This window comes from Peromyscus californicus, unplaced genomic scaffold (assembly GCF_007827085.1).
Source record: "Peromyscus californicus insignis strain IS unplaced genomic scaffold, ASM782708v3 Scaffold_8__1_contigs__length_139910024, whole genome shotgun sequence".
Taxonomy (NCBI): Eukaryota; Metazoa; Chordata; class Mammalia; order Rodentia; family Cricetidae; genus Peromyscus; species Peromyscus californicus.
Window position 1 is genome coordinate 87,742,035 of NW_026294606.1, and position 15,909 is coordinate 87,757,943.

Sequence of the window (15,909 nt, forward strand, 5' to 3'; positions counted from 1 at the left end):
CTGGCTATTTCTGATAGCAGTGAGAATTGTTCATCTGGAGCACAAGTGAGGTAATGGAAGGGCAACTGGGCCACATTTGGTTTCCATGTCCCCACAGTGCCCACAGGTGGGGGTCTGGGGCTAGTGACCTTCAATGTGGAGCTACAGTTCTGGAGGAGGATGCCATACTCACCACCCTTCAGTCTTCCTAGGACTCTGCCCTTGTGGGAAGAGGGGGGGGATGTGAGCCAACTCCAAAGTAGGAGATACATAGTACCCTAAGACAGCTAGCCCCCAGTTTCATCCATTCCCCTGTCACCAAGATGTAGACCATCACTCAAATGCCAGATGCCAAGGCCCACTAACAGTACCATTGACTGAGACCTGGTGAGCAGCATCTACAAATCTGTGTGGAAGCTACAGAAGTGGATCATCACACTACACCTTGTGAAACCCCAGATTCCAAAGCTAACAAGGCCCTAGGGAAGGATGTAGGAGAAGTAACCTTGGAGGAAGTGGGAGGAAGTAGATGTGAATTACGTCATGTAATTATGACAGAGGCTCCTACAGGTGACAGTGATAACAATGTAGATGAGGCTACACACATGATATATCTCATCATCTCCCTTCTGCTGCTCTAGGGAAAGAGCAAAGACCCAACATCTTAACTAAATGTGGCTAATATTGTTAAGGGTTCTAAGGAGCAAAGCAGCCAGCATGCAAAGAAGGCTGAGGAAGGTGGAAAATGGAGCTAATAAAAGAAAACCAGAAAGATGCTAAAAAGGCATGAGTGGTACTGCACATCTGACATCCCAGCACTGGGGAAGCTGAGGCAGGAGGATCACTGCAAGTTTGAGGCCAGATGGTACTACATGAGACCTTGTCTCAAAAGAGGTAAGAAAGTGTCTTAGGATTACTATTGTTTGCTATGGAATGATCCCCTTGTACACTGTAAAGATTTGTCACTCAAATTGGTTTAATAAAATGCTGATTGACCAGTAGCCAGGCAGGACGTATAGATGAGGCAACCAAACTTAAGAATGCTGGGAAGAGGAAGGGTGGAGTCAGGAGTCACCAGCCAGACACAGAGGAATCAAGATGAGAATGCTGTTCTGAGAAAGGATACCAAGCCACATGGCTAAACATAGGTAAGAATTATGGGTTACTTTAAGTGTAAGAGCTAGTTAATAATAAGCCTGAGCTACCAGCCAAGCATTTATAATTAATAATGGGAAGCAGCCAGGCAGTGGTGGTGCATGCCTTTAATCCCAGCACTCTGATATATCTCATCATCTCCCTTCTGCTGCTCTAGGGAAAGAGCAAAGACCCAACATCTTAACTAAATGTGGCTAATATTGTTAAGGGTTCTAAGGAGCAAAGCAGCCAGCATGCAAAGAAGGCTGAGGCAGGCGGATCTCTGTGAGTTCGAGGCCAGCCTGGTCTCCAAAGCGAATTCCAGGAAAGGTGCAAAGCTACACAGAGAAACCCTGTCTCAAAAAACAAACAAACAAACAAACAAACAATAATGGGAAGAAGCTGCCGGGTACTTGGGAGTTGCTGGTGGGACAGAAACCTCTGATTACAATTGTTCTGATGAAAAACCATGACCAAACAACTTGGGAAGGAAAGGATTAATTTCACACACTGTTCCATATAACAGTTTATCATCAAAAGCAGGGAGGGCAGGAACTCAAGCAGGGCAGGGACCTAGAGGCAGGAGCTGATGCAGAGGTCATGGTGGAATGTGTTGGTTACTAGCTTGCTCCTCATAGCTTGCTCAGCCTGCTTTCTTATAGAACCCAGGACCACCAGCCCAGGGATCCCACCACCCACAGTGGGCTCCCCTATCAGTCACTAAGAAAATGCCTTACAGCTGGATCTTACGGAGGCATTGTCTCAGTTGAGTTCCCTCTTCTCAGATGACTCTAGTTATGTCAAATTGACAGAAGACTTTCCTGCACAGGAGGGAAAGAAAAGACAGAAACAGGCTAGAGATGACCAGCCTGGGGAAATGAAGGATGCTGCTGCCCTGCAGAGCTGACTGGCAGACTGAGCTCCACTGAGGAAACTTGAACTGAGGACACAGTAAGAGAAACCTCCAGACAGACAAACTGAACAGACAGAATGCCCAGGACAAGGGGCCAACATTTGAGTACTAGGAATAGCCAGAGGCATCTGAAGGAGTAGTGACTGACAGTCTCCTGAGATTCACCAAACTGCTGAAACTCAAGAGGACACCAAGCAGGATAAATGCCAGGAATGGTTGCTCACACTTGTAATCACTATATGTTTGAGGTCAGCCTCGGCTACATAGTGAATTCCAGGCCAGCCTGGGGTATAGGGTGAAACTTAACTACCGCCTTGGGAAAAAATAAACAAGTAAAATTATATCTGAGCATGCTGTGTGTGTGTACATGTGTACACCAGAGATTGTTTAGACCTTAAGTGTGATTTCTGAGGAACCATATGCCTTGTTTGTTTTTAAGCTTTGTTTTATTTTTAATTATATGTATATGTGTATTGGGGGTGGGTATGTGAATGTGCCTCTGAGGGCCAGGGCTATCAGATCCTTTGGAGCTAGAGTTAGAAGCAGTTAGGAGCCACTTGATGTGGGTGCTGCAAACTGAACTTGGATCCTCTACAAGAGCAGAATGTGCTCTTAACTGCTGAGCCATCTCCTCAGGTCCATCCACCCTGTTTTCTGAGACAGGATTTCTTACTGGCCTGGGGCTCCCCTGTTCATTTAGGCTGTCTGACCACAAGCCCAAGAACCCTGTCTTTACCTCTGTGGAGTCGGGGCTAAGTATGTGCCATCATACTCATGGTTTTTATGTGTTTGTATGTATGTGTGTACATGCATGTTGTGCTGCCTAGTTTTGTCAACTTGATACAAGCTAAAGTCATCCTAGAGGAGGGAACCCCAACTGAAAGAAATGCCTCAAGATCAGGCTTACATGTGTGCAAGCCCGTAGGGCATTTTCTTGGTGATTGATGTGGGACTAGGCCCACTGTGGGTGGTGCCACCCCTGGGACTGGTGGTCCTGGATGCTATAAGCAAGCAAGGTCAACAAGCCATGAGGAGCAACACTCCTTCATGGTTTCTGCATCAGCTCCTGCCTCTAGGTTTCTGCCCTGACTTCCTTCAGTAATGAATCATGGTGTGGAAGTGTAAGCAAAATCAATGCTATTCTTCTCAAGTCTTTTGGTCATGGTGTTTGATCATATCAGTAGTGACCCTAAATAAGACACATGGGTATCGCCATTGCTTGCTCTGCACCTGATATGTTGTGACAGGGTCTCACTCTAACCCAGAGCTTACTGCCTTAGGTAGTCAAGTTAGCCAACTTGCTGCAGGGAGTCCTTTGTTCTACCTCTTGAGCACTAGGATGACAGGTTGTCACAGCCACCTGCCATTTACCTGGGTTCTGGGCTCCGATCATGGGTTCTCACTTTTTTGTTGTTTTGTTTTGTTTTGTTTTTTTTTGTTTTCAAGACAGGGTTTCTCCATGCATTACTGGCTGTCCTGGAACTCACTCTGTAGACCAAGCTGGCCTCGAACTCAGAGATCCGCCTGACTCTGCCTCCCCAGTGCTGGGATTAAAGACTTGTGCCACCATCCCCTGGCTGGATTCTCACTCTTACACTGCAAGCACTTTGCCAACCAAGCCATCTCCCAAGTCTCTGGGCATTCCATTTTAAACCACAGAAATCCTGGGAGAGGCTGGCTGCTCTTATGGAAAAGCAATAGTAAGAATCACAATCAAGCCATCTCCCAAGTCTCTGGGCATACCATTTTAAACCACAGAAATCCTGAGAGAGGCTGGCTGCTCTTATGGAAAAGCAATAGTAAGAATCACATCCAGCATCTCAGGGGCCAGGAACTAGGAAGAGTAAAATGAAATAGCATTGGTGGAGAAATGCTAGACCAACCTAGACATCTGTTCCTTGTGAAGGACAGCCAGATGTGGTCATGCACACCTTTAATCCCAACACTCAGAAGCAGAGCCACGCAGAATTCTGGAAGTTCTGGTCTATATAAAGAAAGGGAAAAAAGAAAACAGTGAAGGATAAATAAGGTCTTCTTAGATAAAAATTGAAGGAATTTTAGACATTATTTAGAGAAACACAGGTCAGGTTAAGGTGTATCTGAGTGTGTGGTTAGTTTGCACAAAGCTCAGGGAATTTGGGAGAGAGAAGGAAACTCAGGACCTCAGATCTGGGTCTAGAGAGATGGCTCAGTGGTTAAGATCACAACTGCCTATAGCTCCAAAGGATAAGACATCTTTTTCTGGCCATTGCAGGAAATAGTACACTTGGCATACACCCACATAGATGTATATGAACAACAAAGAGAAAATTTAAGAGCCAGGCACAGGCCTTTAATCCCAGTACACAGTCAGAGGCAGGCAGCTCTCTGTAAGTTCAAGGCCAGCTTGATCCACATAGTGAGTTCCAGGACAGCCAGGGATACAGAGTGAATCCCTGTCTTGAAAAAACAAATGCACAAAAAAATATTTAAAAAAAATTAAGGTTTAGAAAAAAAAACAGGTCTATATAAAGAAACGAAGAGCAACCGAGTATAAGGGGCACACACCCACAGTCCTAGCACTCAGGAGACCAAAGCAGACGGATTGCTGTGAGTTTGAGGCCAGCAGGGCTTCATAGCAAGATCTTGTCTCAACTCCCACTCCAAGAAAACATTAAAAAGAATATAAACCAAGTTTTGGTTTAGCTTCGTGTTCTCATTCTCTGGTCTTCTTCCATTCTCTTTCTTTCCCCATGCCCTCCACCTCAAAGGCACGCACAAAGCATGTTGGCCATTGCTTACTAGGCTTTGCTGAGAGTCCCACTATGAGGACATGAGTCTTGGCGTATTGCATGGAGTTCTTGGGGTCAGATGCCTGGTTACTAGGGACTGTTCTAGAGTATGGGGGTCAGGCTACTAGCCAGCCCCCCTTGCTGGAGTTACCGCCTTTCCTTTGCAGTCAAATTATGACACCAAATCAGAAATGGGGAGGCACAAAGAACACCAAGCCCATAAATGCCATAAAACTGCAACTCATCTAGGCTTTGTGGTGCAACCTATAATCCCAGTACTCAGGAGGCAGGAAGACTGCTTCAAGTTTAGGGCCGGTCTAGTCAATATAAGAAGACCCCATCTAAACAAAGCCAAGAACTGTGGCTCATGTCTGTAATCTCAACTCTGGAGGTAGAAGCAGAACAACTTTGAGGCCAGCCTAGGCTATAGTATGAGACACTGTCTCAAGATAAATAAAATATACCTATATTGAGAGAGAGACAGAGAGAGCTAGAGGAGAAGCAGATAGGCCTAGCATCACAATCGGAGACTTGAGCACCATCAAACAGTTCCAGTAGGCATGGTGGTGCTCCTCTGTAATCCCAGTGTTTGGAGGTAGGTAGAAGCAGAACAATCAGGAATTCAGGTGATCCTCAGCTACATAATGAGTCTGAGGCCAGAAGGAAGGAAGAAGAGAGAGGGAGGGGGAGGAAGAGAATGAACAACACACAGAAATAGTCCTGTAGGCTGGAAGCAAATAATGATGTCATGATGAGAGCAGCACCCACATCTGGATACAGCTGACTTTACAGAACTCTTCAGCAGCAGAACACAACTTCTTAGGCTTACATGGAACATGTGGAAAAGCACATTCTGACCTTAACAAATTTCAAGGAAATCATACCAGGTCTGTTCTTATACCACAATGAGATTAAAGTAGAAATAACAGAAAGATAAATGAAAAGTCCCAAAACTCTTCTAAATAACACAAGGGTCAAAGATGAAACAAATTGAGGCAGGGTCTTACTAGCCCTGGCTGGCCTGAAACTCACAATATATATCAGATTGACCTGGCTGTATATTCACAGAGATCTCCTGCCTCTCTCACGCTGGGATTAAAAGGTGTATGCTACCACACTAGCTAAAAGTTTTTTTTTTAAGTTTTAATTCTATATGCATTGGTGTTTTGCCTGAATATGGCTGTGTGACAATGTTGGATCCCCTGGAGCTGGAGTTATAGACTGGTTGCTGGGAGTTGAACCCAGGACCTCTGGAAGAGCAACTAGTGCTCTTAACTACTGAGCCATCTCTCCAGCCCCTAAAAGTTTTGTTTTGTTTTGTTTTGTTTTCAAGACAGGGTTTCTCTGTATAACCTTAGCTATCCTGGAACTCACTCTGTAGACCAGGCTGGCCTGTAACTCACAGAGATCCTCCTGTCTCTTGAGTGTTGGGATTAAAGGCATGCACCATCACCAGCAGGCTTAAAAGTTTTAAATTAAAAATTTTTTTTAGCTGGGCAGTGATGGCACACATCTTTAATCCCAGCGCTCGGGAGGCAGAGCCAGGCAGATCTCTGCGAGTTCAAGGCCAGCCTGGGCTACAGAGTGAGATCCAGGACAGGCACCAAAACTACACAAAGAAACCCTGTCTTGAAAAACTAAAAAAAAAAAAAAATCTTTTAAAAATTATATTTACTTTTATTCATTTACTTATTTACGTGTGTGTGTGTGTGTGTGTGTGTGTGTGTGTGTGTGTGTGTATCACAGCTCATGTGGGCCTGGGGCTCAAACTCAGGTCATCAGTCTTAGTGGCAAGCATCTTTACCTGCTGAGTCATCTCACCGGCCCTGTAGATGATTTTAATTTATTGAGAATAAAATAATTGTCAAGGGCTAAAGAGAAAGTTCAACAGTTAAGGAAGCTTAAATTTCTTTTAGTCTAGAGGATCTGATTTTGGAACCTAGCACCCATATCAGGAATCTTACAACCACCTGTAACTCCAGCTCCAGGGTATCTGGCACCCTCTTCTGGCCTTCACAGGCACTGGCACACACATATACATAAAAAAAAGTAATAAAATAAATATTTAAAAAATAGCCAATCTGTTTTTAAAAACATCAGAATTTGCAGGATGCAGGAAAGTCATGCCAAGAGGGGAATTTATACCCTCTACTATGCAGAACAAATGAATGTAAACTCAATCACCTGACTCTCCAACCTAGGAAACTAGGAAGAGTGAACCAATCCAAAGCCAGCAGAAAAGACTACAGAAGCCAGTGAAACTGCACACAGAGCATCAGTGGAGAAAATCATCAGAGCCAAACCTGGCTTGGTGTGAAAAGACCACTCAAGCCTGCTTCTTCACATTTTCTAGAACCATTGGCTGATACAGGAAAATTGAGACAAAATTTAGAAATAATATAGAGCCAGACAGTGTTGTCACACACCTTCGATCCCAGCACTTGAGAGGCAGAGGCAGGCAGATCTCTGTGAGTTCGAGGCCAGCCTGGTCTACAACATCGAGTTCCAGGACAGTCAGGGCTGTTACACAGAGAAACCTTGTCTTGAGAAAAAAAAAAAGAAAGAAAGAAAAGAAAAGAGGGCTGGAGAGATGGCTCAGCAGTTAAGAGCACTGGCTGCTTTTCCAAAGGAACCAGGTTCAATTCCCAGCACCCACATGGCGGCTCATAACTGCCTGTAACTCCAGTTTCAGGGGATCTGATACCTTCACACAGACATACATGCAGGCAATACATGAATGCACATGAAATAAATAATTCAAAAAAGAAAATATAGGTATACTGAAAGGGATAAGTAAATGTGCCTTACTTCACAGATAACATGATTACGTAAAAAGAAAAAAAAAGTTCTGCAAGAATGGACCAAAAGAATCAGTGAACTAATAATCAGTTGCAGTAAGGTTGCAGGATGAAGTTAATAAGCAAAATGCCTGGAAAGGACAACTGGAGTCTGAAATTTAAAGTAATGTCATTTTAATACCCCTAGGAATGGTAATACTTAGGCATAAACTCAATAAAATACATGAGAAACCTGTGTAAGAAAAACTACTGGCTGGAGAGATGGCTTGTCAGTTAAGAGCACTGACTACTCTTCCAGAGGATCAGGGTTCAATTCCTAATACCTACATGACAGCTCACAACTGTCTGCTGTTGCATGATATTTTGTTTGTGTTCTGACAAATAACGCTTTCCTGGAGATCAGAGGGTGGAGCTAGCCACTAGTTAACCATAAAGGCCTGGCAGTAGTGGCACACACCTTTAATGTTAGCATGTGAGAGGAGGAAGCAGGAAGATCAGGAGTTCAAGGCTACCCTTACCTACAGGAAATGGAATGAGTCTAAAAGAGAAACAGACCTGGGCAGTAGAGGCTCACACCTTTAATCCCAGCACTTGGGAAGCTCACACCTCTAATCCCAACACATGGGAGGTGGAGACAAGACTATAAGGTGGGTGGAGACAGGACCTCAGTCCATTCAGTCTGAGGATTCAGAGAGACAGGATGCTCCCCATTCAGTCTGAGATTTCGTAGAGGTAAGAAGTCTCTAGTGGCTGCTGCTCTGCTTTTCTGATGTTTGAACTTTCACCCTCAATATCTGACTCTGGGTTTTTATTGTTAAGACTAAATAGATTCATGCTTCAGTCTGTAACTCTACTTCCAAGGGATCTGACACCCTCACACAGACATACATGCAGGCAAAACACCAGTGCACATAAAATAAAAATATATCATTTTAAAAATGTTAAAAAAAAAAAAAAAAGGTTGGGCAGAGATGGCACATACTTTTAATCCCAGCACTTGGGAGGCAGAGGCAGGCAGATTTCCAGGTTTAAGGCCAGCCTGGTCTACAGAACGAGTTCCAGGACAGCCAGGGATACACAGAGAAACCCTATCTCAAAAAAAAAAAAAACAAAAAAAATCAAAAAGAGAGAATCCAAGACTGATCTGATTTGGATTGGAGAGATGGCTCAGCTTTTTAGAGCACTGGCTGCTCTTGCAGAGGACTGAGATTCCATTTCCAGCACCCACCCAGAGACTGACAACAGATGTAGGGGATCTGACACCCTCTTCCTTAGGCACAGGCATGTACACACTGCACAGACATACATGCAGGCAAAGCATCTATATACATAAAATAAAGCAAAAGTGAGGCAAGAGAAGACTAAAGTTCAATGCCGGACTGGGTTAAAAAGTGAGGACCTGTCTCCAGAAATTCAATCAACCAATCAATAAATAAATCAAAATAGAAGTAAATATGTGGAGAGGTAAGAAGGAGAGAGTCAAATTCAATACTGTCATATCATCTTTCCAATCTGATGTAAAGATCAAGATTCTGAAAAGATTTTATGATATCAACAGACTGATGCTGAAATTGATTATGGAGGTCTGGGGAAGTAGCTCGCCTAGCATACATGAAGCTCTGGGTTTGATCCCCAGCATCACACAAAACCAGGTGTGGTGGTGCTATATAATCCTAGCACTCAGAAAGTAGAGACAGGAGTCAAGTTCAAGGCCATCTCAGTGTGTATGAAACCCTGCCCCACCCTACCCCACTCCCAAATTTGATAAGGCTGGGTGTGATAGTTCAGACCTAACCTGGCAGAGACAGGTGGATTTCTGTAGTTCAAGGCCAATCTGGTTTACAAAGCAAGTTCCAGGCCAGCCAGAATTATACAATAAGTACCTGCTCCCCCACCCCCACCCACCCCCCCAAAAAAAAACTGTAAGGAAAAACAAAAAACCAAGAGTAGTTAACACAGTTTTGAAGAGCAGAGTCAGAGGCCTGACATGAACCCGACTTCAGAACGACTAAAGCTGTAGTCATCTAGACAGCGTGGTGCCAGTGAAAGAGTAGACACGTGGATCTATGAAACGGAAATGACGACAGTGCAGAATCAGACCCACAGAAATCTAAGCAGCTGATATTTGCCAAAAGCTAAGGCAAGTCAATGGTGTGCACCACCACCACCCAGCTTTGCTTTGCTTTTTTAAGAGCCTTTCCTGGGCCCTGAGTTCAGTTCCCAGCACAGACATGCCAGCTCACAACCATCAGTAACTCTTATTTCCAGGGGATCCTCATCTTCTTCTGGTCCCTACAGGCACCAGGCACACATAAGGTGTTCAGACATATATTTGAGCAAAACATTTATACACATGAAATAAATAATTCTTGAATCTACTTTTAAATAAAAACAAATGGGCTGGAAAAATGGTTCAGTAAAGAGCACTGGCTGCTCTTCCAAAGGACCTTGGTCTGATTCCTAGAACCCATATGGTAGCTCACAAACATCTATAACTCCAGTTCCAGAGGATCTGATGAAGTCTGATACCTCCATGGGTACCAGGCACTCATGTGATACACAGACATACATGTAGGCAAAACATTCATACCCATAAAATCTAAAAGGAATGTTTTAAAAAAAGCCTTGAAAAACTAGTAAATAAATAAAATTAATAAATAAACCAAAACATTGTGAAAGCACAGAGGGTAACATGTAGATGACCTGACCGTGGGTTTGACAATGACTTGTAGATAAAGCACCAAGGTCCAATCCATGAGGAAACTGATAAGCTGGACACAATGAGTACTGAGTCTATCATGGTAACCACCTAAATAAAGGAAGAGAGGTTCTGGGAATTGGCAGAGTAGAAGGCTCCAAGAATCCATTATCCCAACTAGACAACAGAATCTGAGAGGCAATTATTTAGGGGTTCCCCATCTGCCAAAAGCTTGCAAGTCTCAAGAGAAGGCTTGTGGTCCCATGTTGTGTTACTTTCATGATTTGGGAAACTAATACTTTTCAAAACAAAAGTAAGTATTCACCAGGCGGTGGTGGCGCAGGCCTTTAATCCCAGCACTCGGGAGGCAGAGCCAGGCGGATCTCTGTGAGTTCGGAGGCCAGCCTGGACTACCAAGTGAGTGCCAGGAAAGGCGCAAAGCTACACAGAGAAACTCTGTCTCGAAAAACCAAAAAAAAAAAAAAAAAAAAAAAAAAGTAAGTATTCATTTAAAGCTAGTCACAAGTTATTTTGTAACTCCAAATTTTGCTTTTTACATAATTTAAAAGACTAATGTACTAAGTTGGTTTATATTTGGGAGCACACAATGGATAAAGATATAATTTTGTGATATCAATAACCAAAACAGATGGGGAAGGAGCTACGTGGGAGCAGAAGAAGTTTGTATGTTATTGAAGTCCAACTGGTTTATAAATCCAAATTAGAATGTTGTGCTTTTAATTAACCCTAAGATCCAACCCAGCAGACAGATCACACCTGTAATCCCAGTACTAAGGAAGCTGAGGTAGAAGGATTCTGTTAGATGCCAGCCTGGACCACATCATGTGACAGACACTGTCTCAAAGAAAAAAATCTTCATGGTAACCTCTAAGAAGACAGTGATAGGTTGTATAAAGAAATGAAAAAAGAACTCAAATGTTTTTGTTTCACTACAAAAAGTGTAACAAAAAGACAGTAATTCCGAAAATGAAAAAACAGCCTATACTGTACAGAAAATAATTAGCATAATGGCAGAAATCCTTTCTTAGCAGTGATTAAAAAGATTAAACTCGCCGGGCGGTGGTGGCGCACGCCTTTAATCCCAGCACTTGGGAGGCAAAGCCAGGCGGATCTCTGTGAGTTCGAGGCCAGCCTGGTCTCCAAAGCGAGTTCCAGGAAAGGCGCAAAGCTACACAGAGAAACCCTGTCTCGAAAAACCAAAAAAAAAAAAGAAAACCAAAAAAAAAAAAAAAAAAAGATTAAACTCTCCATTCAAAGACAATGCCTGGGATGTGTTGCGCTAGACGCCTCCAAATGACTATTCCCATGAGAAATCTCAAGGTAACTATGACAGGACAAAGAAAGAACAAAAGAGGGGGAGGAAGGAAGGAAAGGGGACAAACAAGATGGCAGACAGCTCAGCCAGGAAAGGTGCTGCCGCCATCAAGCCCAAAGATCTGAATTCAGTTCCTGGAACTCACATCTTAGAAGGACAGAACCAATGATTCCCTATACCTGAGCCAAGGCACACGAACATACCTCGCCACACAAAGTAGATAAATGCAATAATTTTTTTAAACGGAGTAGCTAAAAAGCACCCAAAACAACAAGTGGCACAGAAAAGTTAAAAATGAGTTTTATGGAACATATTCTTAGTCATTAGTTTGGAAAGACCAAAGTTACTCTTAAAAAAAAAGAGGGCTGGGAATGTAGTTCAGTTGGTAGAACCAGTGTGCACAAACAGGGTGTGGTAATACATACCTGAAATCCCAGCACTCAATTGGGGGGTGGATGAAGGCGGAGGGATCAGAAGTTCAAGGTTATCCTTGGCTACACAGGGCAGCCCGTGCTACAGAGATTCTGCCCCCACCAAAAGGAAAATATTTCATAAAGACCTGAACAGAAACCCCATATTTGCAGCAGCCACTCAGGTGATACCCAGAATAAATGGAAACAATTGCCACAAACACCTGCAGTCAGGTTCATGGCAGTGGCAAAGCTTAGTTTTCCTGTTGCTGCAATAGCATAGCCTGGTAGAGCAAATCAAGGGAAAGTGGGCTTTCCAGTCTATGATAGCAGGGACATCACAGCGACAGGAGCTTACTGCAGCTGATCACAGTACACCCACGCCAGAAAAGAGCGACAGATAAATGCTATGTGCCGGTCCTCGGCAGACTCTCTCCACTCTTAATACAGTTCAGAAGTGGTGGCGGCCAACGCCTTTAATCCCAGCACTTGAGAGGCAGAGCCAGGCGGATCTCTGTGAGTTCGAGGCCAGCCTGGTCTACAGAGTGAGTTCCAGGAAAGGCGCAAAGCTACACAGAGAAACCCTGTCTCGGAAAAACAAACAAAAAAAAAAAACAGAATCCCCTGCCCAGAGAATAGCGCCCCCATGGGGGGCGTCTTCCCACCTCGGTTAACATAATCAAGATAATCTCCCACAGGCTTATTCAGAGGTTAGCCTTCCTGGTGATTCTAGGTTCTCAAGTTGATAATTAGCACTACCCATCCCAGGTGGTTACAACCCGCAAGGTGAGAACGACCCAAATGTCCACCCCTAGGAGACCATGAACAATGTGAACACTGTTCAGTCCTACAGACAGGCGGTGTTGACACAACGTTACAGTGGAGTTGATGTAGTTTTTATGTAAAGACTCCTAACCCAAGGCCTGAGGATTTAAGAGTCCCTTGCCTGAAGCATCCAAACCAGAGGCAGCTGGTTGGTGGCTGGTGGTTGCTGGAACAAGGTTTATATTGGACTTTTATAACAGTCGTATCCATTGCGAATGTACACCCCCATTTTTTTCTTTGTCAAGATGCTGGGATCTAGGATTAGGTTATAACTCACATTAGGCAAGGCCTCCCAGCACTGAACTACAACTTAGAGTTGTGATCCTACTTCAAATTTTAAAAGTTAAAGGCCGGCTGGCGGCGGTGCACGCCTTTAATCCCAGCACTCAGGAAGCAGAGGCAGGCGGATCTCTGAGTTCCAAGTCAGTCTGGTCTACAGAGCGAGTTCCAAGACAGCAAGGGCTATTCAGAGAAACTCGAAGGAAAAAAAAAGTAAATATGTTCGATACAAAAACTTGCCAATTATGTTTATAAAAACGCAAAGCCCGTCCATAGCACAAAAATAACGAATCAATGAGAAATGCTAACCTTGGAAATGCTGCAGCCAAAGAGCAGGAGCTTGAGACCTGCCTGTACCGCGCAGAGCAAACCTGGCGCCGCCCCAGCACAGTGACGCTGCCTGCGGCGACAGAGGCCTAAAGATCTTAAGACTTGCAAGACAGTACCTTCCACCTAGGGCCGCACGTGCTCAGCTGCTAGGACGCCTTGGCGAGTAGGCCTGGCCTGGCAGTCATATCTGGACTCAAGCCCAGCAAGGATCACGAGGGAGTTTAACCCGCAGACACCTGGGTACGTTCGCCAGGACGGGCCCCGCCCCGTTGTGACCTCCTCCACGCTTCCTGGACACGAGCCCCGCCCTCAGCAGGTTTCCTCTTTGTAGGGCCCGCCCACCGTTCGGCCCTGTGCGCAGGATTTTGGCATTCTTGCGTGTTGACTCTTCTGGGCTCAGCCTTGTGGGGCTTCTAGTGACCGCTCCCTGTGGCTCTGGGGCTGGTGTAAAGCTGAGCCTCTGTTGACGGCCCCTACCCTCGGACACCCTGTCCTGCTGCACAGCTTGGTCAACCCAGGACACCTCTCCTACAACAGTGGACCGGCCTGCTGTCCTCCCATGGCCCTCCTCTGTCTGCTAAGGTGTCATGCTAGGGTTCTCATGGGGCCCTCCTGTCTTGTTCAGGCTGCCCCTGGGTGACAGGCTGGGACAGGCTGGCTCTCCATCAGGCCTAGGGATGTCAGGTTGGTGGGCCTGGGAAGGAAGATTTAAACCACGTGTTGACAGCAGGTAGACTGAGTTTAACAAGGGCCTGGACACCATACTGTGTGAAGTTTTTGAGCAATCTGTGTTTGGACTGGTGCTGTAACAACTAGAATTCCATGACAGGAGGCACTTTAACTAATAGAATGACCTGGTCAGTTCAGGTGAAGGCGCAGACCAGAAGGGAATTGTCCGTGAGGTGCACAGGCACTGGGCTGTAAGCAGTGTGTGCCAGAGGCAGGCTCAGTGCTCTGGCTGAAGAATGGGAAGTGGTAGCTGGGCCTTCCAAGCCACCTTCATTCTTTCCTACCCTTGGGCTAATACCTGCCTGCTTCACCACCTATTGTCCCCTTTGGCAGCCTTGATTTCACAGCCATACCCTTCCCTTGGGCTGGGTGGAAATTAGGAAGTGGCCACATCTCTGTGAGACCTGCCAGAATGTGCTGAAACCTGCCCCAGCTGGCCCCTACCCTTCTGTACAGGAATCATTCATGTACTGTCTGCTTTTACAAATGACTGGGCATTGGAGTAAACTCTGGCCTAGCACTCGTCAAAACAGTATTTTAGGCTTGAAGAGACAGAAACCCAGAAAAGAGAGGCAGGAGACCTGGCTAGGTCAAGGGCCTTGGCATCCAGAAAAGCTCTGAATCCAGCTCTACCTGGTTTCTGGGGTTGCTCTTGAAATAATACACAAGTATGCGGCTGGAGAGATGGCTCAGCCGTTAAAGGCTAGGCTCATAACCCAAAACTATAACACTCAAGTATTATAAAACAAACAAGTGAACACTCCCACACACAACTTATATACACTTAGGGAACGTGATAGTTTGATGAGGATGGCCCCCACAGCTCATATATTGGAATGTTTTGTGCTTTATTGAAGGTGTGTCACTGGGGTGGGCTTCAGAGTTGTTGTTTTGGTTGTCTTTTCCTTCAAGACAGGGTTTCTCTGTGTAGTTCTGGCTGTCCTGGAATTAGCTCTGTAGACCAGGCTGGCCTCAAACTCAGAGATCTGCCTGCCTCTGCTTCCCGAGTGCTGAAATCAAAGGTGTGCACCACCACTATCCAGCCAAGAAAGCTCCCAATTAGGACACATGTTGGGTTTTGGTTTTTTTTTTTTTTTATAAGTTTTTCAGTCATGGTGTCTCTTCACAGTAATTTGCACAGTAACTAAGACATCAAAACTGAGGCCCAGAGAGTTGAGGACCCAGAGGATCTTCTGTGACAGTGTTAAATATAGGGATCTGGTTTGGACCTAGAACACTTGCTCCTAGGCACAGGTGCAGTGCAGAGGTGAAGGGTCAGAGGTTAGCAGAGCCTGGAGTAGACAAGTGCTGCACCTTTTCATGGTAGTGGGACTTGCTGTAGTATGGTACATGGGAAAGCAGTGGGGTACACAGTGAGAAGTGGATATTGTCCTAGCTTGATCAGGAAGCACTCCTCTAGAGTCTACACTGGGCTGGCATCAGCCAAAGAGTGTCCTCCTGCTAGACTCCTACATGGAAAGGGGTGGGGGCTTGGAAGGAATGTGCCCAGATACGGTGGCTACCCCAGGGGACACCTCTCACCAAGAAGCACAGAAAACACATGGTCTTTGCTTCCCTGGCTATCCTGCTGCATTGACAGAGTCCCCAGTGGGGTCCCCCATCACTGCAGGACCCCAGTTCCTCGTCATCCTCATGTGCCACAGTCCCAGTAGCACAAGCCCACCCAGCAGCCCTATAAACGGGGAC